Source organism: Takifugu flavidus, chromosome 2 (genome assembly GCF_003711565.1).
Source record: "Takifugu flavidus isolate HTHZ2018 chromosome 2, ASM371156v2, whole genome shotgun sequence".
NCBI lineage: Eukaryota > Metazoa > Chordata > Actinopteri > Tetraodontiformes > Tetraodontidae > Takifugu > Takifugu flavidus.
Window position 1 is genome coordinate 18,304,883 of NC_079521.1, and position 8,991 is coordinate 18,313,873.

Sequence of the window (8,991 nt, forward strand, 5' to 3'; positions counted from 1 at the left end):
TCAGGTCGTCTCCATGCTGAGTTCTTCGTGGCGTCGGGTTAAATAATAAAGAATAGTGGTTAAAGAGCACAGTGCTGGATTGAATTATGATTACTGGTTCATGCCATTTATTTGTGTGAGGTAATTATGTTTCTCTGTTCTGGTTAAAGCTGACAAGAGCTGCTCTATGGAAAAATATTATTAAGGATTCCGATATGAGTACACTTTAATTTCACATCACATCGTTATTCATTTTAGCCAGAGTCCGCCGTGATTGTTTTGCTTGTCCTCAATCATCATTAAACCATTATTCTCTGTCTGTTATCTCCACGATTCTCCCTCTCACATGTTAGCTATTTCGGTCTCCACCGGTAGCTTTCCATTTTCTCTTTTCAGTGCAGTCGGTATTGAGCGGCCCACAGCATTTGGATGCGAGATGAACTTTGATAAGAGTTAATGAGAACACAGCATTGTTAGGAGGAAGAATGGCTCAGGCAGCACATTCGAGAGCCCCCTCTTCGCCAGGAAATGGACCGAAAAGAGACGCGGCCCCCTCTTGGTGCGGAGGAGACGAAGATTAGAGGATCGGAGGGAGACAATAGGATGGAGCAGGGATGTGGGGGGAGGCACGGGAGTGAAGGTTAAGGGATGGAGCTAATGGAAGTATATGATGTCTCAGGCAGCCATGATAAATGACCCCAAACCAAATGTTTTGGTCAGTATAAAATAAAGAGACGCGCACAAAAACACAATAGCAGGAAACCATTCTTGTGTGTAATACAAGGTGCCCTTCAGGCAAGCAGAGAGGTAGATTCAGAGTCCCCTTCACTGAAGGAGAATTACTCTTTAGGGCTCTTGTCTTGCGCAGAAGACGCTCCTTTCTTCCTTCCATAGACTTCAATGTGAGGGTGCAGAGATCATCCAAGGTTTAAAATGTTTTCAATAATATGAAAATACCAGCGTTCCGCTTGCTCTCCGCTTGCTCTCCACCACCGTCGCTCTGGTAACTACCCGTACTCCAGTTGCGCTGCGTTGGCGCCGCCGTGTCACAGGCATTCGTTTGACGCGGCGCTTTAATAAGGGGTCGCAGAATGTTTGTGCTTGTGGAGCAAATTCGATCAATCTCGCTCAAATGGGTCCAGGGGAGGTGGGAAAGATAATGCGTGGGAGGAAGTAAAAAGTGAATGAGCAGATCAATCAAAGCCTGTCACCGTGACACGGCGTAGGAGGCTGCGCGGGATCCCCATCATCCTAATGTAGACAACATATGCAGAGTGCAGGGTTGATGCACAATCCTACACCAGCCCTCAAACTGAGCATCAAATATTCCATAAATCACATTCTACTGCTAATGTGCTATTGGTATCAATAGTGACAGCAGTAAATAGGATAAGTCCTGCCACAAAATACACGAAATAAAATGTGCTATAAGCTGGTTTTTCCTTTTCCATATATGTTCCTATGTTAAATTATTGTCATGATGTGACTAGTCCCACTTCTCCTCTTTACCCCTTCCCCTTCATCCACCCTTGTCCCTTAAAATGGAGCAGCAGATGGAAGGGGTGGGAAAATTTCCTTAAGAAACAGGTCACAGCTTGATTCCCCCCCCCCACCCCCCCTTTCTGCATCAATCTACATGTATCGCCGACCTCTGTGCACTGACCTGCTGACCTCTGACCCCACCGACCCGCTCATCTTTTGTATTGATAGCTTGTTGTGATTAATGTATTTGCTGTATGTCCATTCTCTCTTCTACCTGCCCCCCCTTCTAATCCTTCTCTGTCCTGTCCATCAGTAGCAACAGTTGCCATGGTTCTGCTGTTATTGCCAGTGAATTTGCCATCGGTGTCGCTATTATTAGGGGCATTTTAAAATATAGCACAATTCAAAACCTGACTAAATATGTACATGTACTACGATCTTACTTTATGTGATGTCATTACAGTGAATCGTGCTGAGTAAATTTACGTGCTTCCTTTTTCTGTCTGCGCTGCGCCATCATGCCAGTGGGCACGGGGTAACGAGGAAAAGGTCTCAGCCCTTCGTTTCAGGTAAGGTCTTGGCTTCCAGCGCCGTTCGCCTTAACTGAACACAGAATCGGAACACCCCAAGAGCTAAGGGCTAAGACGTGGGCTTGGGTAGAATTGGGACTCAGCCTAAAGTTGTGTAGGATTTTAACTGGTTCTGCAGCTATCACAGCTTAGTGGCAACGCCTGAGCAGAATTTTTTAACGCAGACATGAAAACCAGCAGTAAGGGATATTTTGATGCGATGATCTTTCTTTTTGACTCCTCCCGATAAGCTCCTGCAAAGAGGTCGTTTCTTGACTCGCCGCGGCACATTAAAGCCTACAGAAGCATCAGACTGAGCTTAATGATAAAAGACTCCTCTTTTCACATGACCATCACAGGAAAGTAAATATTTAAACCTGCCTGGATTCCCTGAACAATGAGGCCATTCTGCACCAGTGAGAAGGATCGCCGACAGCCAGAGCCAAAGAAAAGGCGACATGTTGAGAAGGCTGCTGATGAATGAATAAATCCAGAGCGGAGAGAGGAGAGGGCTTCTCAAGGATGCCATATCTTAATTGAAAATGACAGTTTCAATTAAAATTGTAATCATTCTGAGCGTTTTCTAATTAAAAGTGAAACAACCGATAGTTTTGACTCATTAACTTCAAAGAGTGATGAAGCCTGACAGAGAGGGAGAGGGTGATTCAAACAGCGAGCGGGGAGGGAGCGAGCGAAGGAGAGCTGGAGAGCAGGGGATGGAGCGACTGAGCGTGAACCTCTACGATGACACCGTTCGACCAAACACGTCTGCAGTCGGAGCGGCCGAAGCCGGCCGGCGGGGATCCCCAGAGCCTGGTCACACTCCTGCAGCGCTGCCACGCCAACATTTTTAGCTCCTCTAAATGGATTTTCAGTAATGGATATTCCTACTTTACATTATTTCCACAGCAAATGTTCCCAGGAGCTTTGGTGTAAAAGTAATAGCGCAGGAAGGTTTTGCAACAGACACACATGATGACGGCACTCTCATCCAAACTTAACCTCAACCCATTTTTTTAACCCTAAAACTACATTTGGACCGGACAAAATGGCCGCCCTCACTTGAGAGAAGGTTAAAGGTTTATTTTTCAAAGCCATAAATGTACAAATGTGTTTGAATGTGATGTATAATTAGCTGGGTGGATCAGTGGTGTTGCTACAACACATGACCAACACAGAAAAACTAATCCAAGTAACATTTTCTAATGGGCAATGAGCCAATAGCGTGTGCCGTACAGAGAACTCTGGTTTCTGCTTGATTATTCACCAAAAACATGACTAAATATGACAGGAAGTGCATCATTAGCCACTGACCTTCATCTGGCACAGAACAGGCTCTGTAGAGAGAGAAAAGAGAAATGAGTCCAAATCACAATCATTTATAGCAATTATAAATAATTGACAGAATTCACCAGGAACTAAATGGCCGCGCATCGTCCGAGCCTCTGGCGTCTTTTCATTCTTCTCTACAGTACAAACAAAGCGCAGCGTCGTCACCCTGCAGCTCACGTCAGCTGTAATTTGTGTTCCTGAGCATCCTTGAGGATGTGACTATAGGTTCTGTGTAGCTGGGCAAAGACTGATTGTCTGACCATGATGAATAATTATGAGTAGAAAATCTCACCGTCATCTTGCTTACAGGGCCACTGCAGTGCTTGGGGGACCTCCCTGGCACCCAAAGAGAACCAGGCTATTTTGTGGTGAGGATGTAACACATGACAGCCAACCTCGTGCTCGTGCTCACGTCCTCTAAAACCGTCCACATCTTCCTCTTTCTCTGTTTTGTCCGTGCGTTTATTTGGTTCTGTGTGAGACTCTCCGACTGACTTTGAAGCGTCGGGTTACAAAGAAGTTTTTGTTTTTTTCCCTCGTCACAGATGGGTAGTTTGAGTGAACCAGCCGTTCCTGACGCAGAGAGATTGGGCTACCGAGGATGATGAATGGGCCTTCAGCACGTCACTCTGCTCAGTCTCTCCATCGCTGCGCTTTCCTCCATGTTTATGGAAAAGAGCAAGTTCAGAGGAGCTGGAGGAGTTTTACACTCCTGCTATCTCCAAATAATTGAATGGCTTTAATTGATCTTTAGAGTCTATCCAGTATAAACTGGACTATCACTCAGCCAACATGCTCTATCCAGAAGACGTCTCCCTCCAAACGAGCTCATGCTCTAAAGCAGCGCTCAGGTATGAAGGCAGCCCGGTACCGTCACACTGGGCTTTCCTTTCTGGCAACAATTCCTTTATTCCCAGAGAATTTGAGCACATTTTCTGTCACATTGCATGTTGTCTTTTTATAAATCCATGTGGTCCGAGTGTTGCAACAAGCGCTGTGAAACTGGCGAGAGTTGCGGCGTTTCCTTGTTGCACGAGGATTACATCACAGCTGCAATTAAAGCTTCCACCAATCAAGTCTCAGAGCTTTAAGATCTATTCAAGTCTGAAATTTCCTGTGGTAGCAGTTTGTCTGTGTCTGGCGGAGCTGAAAGGAAGGAGCCTGTAAAGTGCACGAGCTGGGCTGCAGCTCAGCGCAGTGAAGGATGTGCCCGTTAAATCCTGGGGAAATGTCGTTGGCTGCAGGCCTCCTATAAGCCTGACCAAATATCACTGCTCCCACAGTTGCTTAAAGCTCATGAAAGGGGGAATCCACATGGCTATCGTTACACCCGGAGCGCTTTATTTTGGATTTATTACCGGCGATAACACCTCCGGATATCCGCCCCCTTGATAACCACCTTCACATGAAGAGCTGCACGCTGACTCGGACCTGCACTGTTGCTCTCTGTCCAGGCCAGTTTGCAGGTTGAGGAGCAGAACATAATACGGTTTTCACGGTGGGGCAGCTGCCGAGAGCGGTGCAGGAGAGGAGATGGGGGCAGACAGAGAGAAAAGGCGCTCAATGATAATGCATGAGATGTCTGCCGTGCTCTGTGGTATAAGGACAGAATGCAGCGGTGCATTTAAAAGGAAGATTATCGTGTCAGGATACAGGAAGCCCTCAATGAACACAGATTTTTATTGGCTGATGGTGTTCAGTCTTTTTTATTTTTTTTGGAAAATACGAGCACTTTGAGTGTGAAGTTGCTACCAAGTTTTTATTTTAGAGTTCAGGAATTTGTAGACAAACCGAGTCACGTTGTTTTTGTCTTTCCTTCAGGTCCTGCAGAGCCCAATCAGTCTGGCCTTAAAAAGCCTCCACCTGGGTTACGCCGCGGCGTTCCTCATCAGGTTTTGCCGACAAAAATCAATATCAAGCTAAACTGTGTGTGAGTGCATATAAACGTACATGCCACTCAGCGGCCATCTGCTGAATAACTAATGCTCTGGAGGGTTGAGATCAGGACGGTGGAATGTTGCACCGACAAACTCTCAATCCTGAATTCTTCATGTATCTGCTGTAGGATCCGTTTGGCTCTAGTAACAATCAAAGGACGTGCAGGAATAACTGCGGTTATAGTTGCACGCGGTCTCTGTCGCGGGGGTGGATGCACTCACGCCACCCTGCAACACTCGCATGGGTGAGAAACCATCAACGTTATCTTGCAGCATACGTGCGCTTTCATCGCGACTTGGAAAGTGGCGTTTTTGGGGACCCGCTGGAACAGTCGCTCCTGGGTCGGTGCACACACAGGAAATTAAAGGGAAGACGACACAGAACGGACTACTCAGGAAAATGGAAAAAGTGTTTTATGCTGAAAGTGCGCATGTAGGTGGTTCTGCACAGAGGTCAGCTGATGGGGAGGTGCTCGTTCCAAAATCTGCTCCATCCATTTCTTCTGGTCATCAAACATATAGAAAACCTTCAGGAATTGCAGAAATTGGCGTTTGGTTGTTTAGGCTTCATGTTTTCAGTAAACTGGAATATTTTTTCTTAATTTAAAGGATATTTCTGTGTCCTTTGTGCTGATTCCCTGCGTAGTTCTGGTTGGCATCTTGGTTGCACACCTGTGTCTGGCCAGGACTGGAGAAGATGTTGAAGGTTATCCAAGGTCACCTGCAGCTTAGACAAGATTCAGTCCATCTCCACCCTCACACCCTCAGAGCCACCACAGACTCATACTACCCCCTCAACAACCTTGTCCATTATGCTGTGAAAGAGTGGCCTCTGAAGAAGTTTTTTAATGTGTTTTAAATTAGTTTGTTTTTTTATGCTGTGACCTGACTTTAAATTCTTCCAAATGCCACAGTGGCGGGAGGAAGAAGGAATGTCGTCCTTGAAGTTTTTCGAGTCAGCCACCTCCAACGGTGATAACAAACCACCTTCTACAGTGGAGATCTGTGGTAAAAAGAACATTTGCTGGTTCTCCTTCCAGGCTGCTAATTGTTTTTGGTTTTTTCCTCCTAATAATGTGTTACTGCTAAACCTCCACGTGGCTGTTTGCCTCCTTGTAAGAGCTCAGCCTGCAGCTTTTCTGCTTCGTGGTCAATTTGTCAGTTGGCTGAGCACAGCTTGAGCACGTCAGCTAAAACAAACCTTTCTGCAGTCTTATTGCCCATAATTTCAACATAAACACACTTACTCACATCTGGAATAAAAAGAAAACAATGCTTTAGTAATTTGACTTAATTTTCCATTTTGATCTTTGGAAACACGGATCAAGGATAAAACAGGAGATATGGAGTATTTACAGAAACCAACTAATGGGTCATATATGAAATATGCAATTGATGCCGTTAAAGAGCAGCTCCACACAGAAGATGCTGCCTCTGCATGCACATGTACCGTTCTGAACGTGTGCACAGGTGTTTTTCTGCACTCATTTAGCCAATTTGTCTTTGACATTTAGCTCCGGTCTGTTGAATGCAGGGCAGGCAGTTGGAGGAGCTACATCCTTGTACCTTTGTTCTCTCTGTGTAAACTCCAAGTGTCTGAGCCGGAGCGTAACGTGTCGTTAAAGGTCGAACAGACGTGTTTTTCATTGAAAATATTGCAACACAGACCTCCTTTAATCCAGCCTGCTGTTTGTGAAAAAACTCTTAGCAATTAATGTTGAAGAGTTGTTCAAACGTGCCTATTCACACCTTTTAAACCTCCCAGCATATCAGGAAATATCCGGAAATGATTCTGTAGAAACAAGGATCAGTAAAGGTGCACACAGATATCCGCTGTTTTCTGTCACCCTTTCAGTTTTCCTTATCATCCACATTTGTGGTGTTGTATTTGTGCTGTTACCTAAGCTTGAAGCTTATTTATTCCCCTGCCTTGTAGCTGTGCTGGCCTCTCTCCCCCAGCCTGTCTATGTGAGTCAGTCAGCACCATCCTGGGTTCTGCTCCACCGGCTCTCTCTGCCTCCCTCTCCTTTTACATATATATATATTTAACATTCCCCTGAAATATGACTGAAAAACTAACATATACTGTCTAAAGAATCACAGTCAGAAATAGTGGATGCTATTGCGGTGGCAGACATTTTTTCACGGTCAGCAGAATCAACCAGAAACACGCAGTGACCTCACGTCGGGGTTTATTGGTGCATCGCGTTAAACTTTACGTACATTCATACAGGCAGCACAACACTTTTGTCTATTAGAATCCGTGTGTAAAAATGGTGAAGCTCCCCTCTGGTCCTTCCTGTACGACCGTGTGTCTTTTTGTTGTCCTGCTGTGAGCTGGCTGATCAAGTTGAACTGAAACGAGGACGCTGTCGTAGCGTAACATCAGGCAGAAACCTTGAGGGTATTGATCTCCACGAGACAAATCCAAAGAAGTTTCATGCTCTTAAAATGATTGGATTCAGGATCAAGGAAAAGCTAAAGTGGTCTGAGGGAGTCTTTTGTGCATTGATGGACAGCCGGCTGAATGTGAGGCTGGATGGCCGTGGAATTCAAGTGAAATATAACGTATCTGTACTTTTGAAGGTGTTTAGTGGCCGAGCCTTGGGGCATTTTCATTCAGAATATTAGTTCGATTAAATCATCATTTAGTAGAATAAGCAAAGAAAAGTGGGATATGATGTTGACATGCACAGGAACAAAAACAGCTCCGTTAGTGGCGGTTGAGCTGCAGCGCCTGACGCGTTCTGAGCGACAAGGTCGCGCCTGTTGGTTGCAAATACACAAGAAAATTAGATTCCCTATTCAAACCTTTTTTCAAAACATACTTCAAATCAGAAAACATCTTCTTATGACACCTGAATGTCACAGTCTGCTCTGCCCAAGCCACACCCCCAGCGTTGGAATGACCATTTCACCATCGGGGGGTCGGCAGTTGCGCCCGATGAGCGCTGACGTCAGCAAACATGGGTGTGCTGGTGAGTAGCCTTGATTCTTCTGAAGAAAGGAAACAGTACATACTAACAGCTGTATTAGCAAAACAACAAACACCACCAATTTAAATAAACTTGGCAGTATTCCACCATCCTGGGATGGGCAAATCGGCAGCAGCAGTTAGCGTCGCAGGGCGTCTACTTCAAACGCCATCGCCCCAAACAAGTACGCAAAAAACCAAAAATTGGAATACGGCGCAAAGTCGACTGTGAGTTGAATTGTTGCACGCTATATTTAAGGCAAATCTTTGACCCGTTCATTGAGACATATTCGTAACAGAAGGTGAAGGTAAGGTCAGCGTCTAGTTCAGGATAGACGAGGTGACCTGCATGCCAGGTAAGTAACGTCAAGTCAACAGTCCCAAGATGCTGAAGGTGCAGAAATGGTACAGTCCACCGAAGGGGTGATTGAAAGCACTGCATTCTATTTTTCCTTGTATGATTAACAGGGATGTGTGTGCAGCTCTCCCGGACTGACTTCACGACGCTCCAGCGTTTGTTTCTGGACTGCTTCCTTTAGGAGGAACCCGGGACTTGCCTCTGACCTCAGCTTCATCTCTCTGCCCTGGTAAAATCACCAGTCTTCTGTCCCTGACTACAGGAACTTCATGCTCACTCTGACTCCCTCTCAAGGTCATTCTGTGGGACACTGAGCTGTCACCCTCAACTGCCACTGCACACCTGCCCCTCACTAACAAA